We start from the raw sequence: 793 nt of genomic DNA, 5'->3' as shown, positions 1-793 counted from the left end.
TCCCTTATCTGGATAAGGATGTTAAAGCAGCCATAGCATGGTGAAGCTTTCCTTGCTCCAAGCTTGGCTTCAGAACAGGTTTCTTTCAGGAGATGGCAACCAGATTGGCAAGTGACAGCATGAGATGCAAGAGACATTCCTGGGCTGGTGTGTCCAGGTGAGGACATCCTGAGACACTCCAGGGTAGCAAGGATAGCCAAGAAGCGTTCCTGCAGGACATGGCTTGGAACCAGCTGCAGAGAAGCCTCAGCTACACTACAGCACAAGGACAGCCCAGCAAGGAACCATGTGGGCTTACTGGGTGCAGGTTCAGCCCTGGCAGAGATGCTCAGAGCTGTGGGACCCCTCATCCTTCCTGCAGATATTCAGATCTCAGCTCAGCAAGGCCATCAGCAACCTGACCATGCATTGAAAATGGCTGTGCCTTGAGCAGGCAGTTGGACCTTCAAGGGTCCTTCTACATCTTTTCTTCTAGTGAGCATCCCACTGCTAAGGCAGCTTAAAGCTGAAATGCCAGGGGGAAGAACAAGCTTCCTTTTATTTTTTTTTCCATGCATCAGACAAAGCAAGGGTGATTTTGTAACTTCATGGCACTAGTCAGAAAGTTCAAGTGTCACATCTGAGATGGAACAAGTTTCATTTCTGCATCACTGTTCCATCATCATCAGATTCTGTAAAATTCAACCCACCTTCTTCCTTCCTCCCTTAACACAACTCCTTTTCTCCCCTTCCCAGCCAGGATCACCTCACGTCCAGTTGGAACAATTCAACTGTTAGCATGGGCAGACTCCAA

Source organism: Columba livia, chromosome 1 (genome assembly GCF_036013475.1).
Source record: "Columba livia isolate bColLiv1 breed racing homer chromosome 1, bColLiv1.pat.W.v2, whole genome shotgun sequence".
Classification (NCBI taxonomy): domain Eukaryota; kingdom Metazoa; phylum Chordata; class Aves; order Columbiformes; family Columbidae; genus Columba; species Columba livia.
This window is presented reverse-complemented; position numbering follows the sequence as displayed.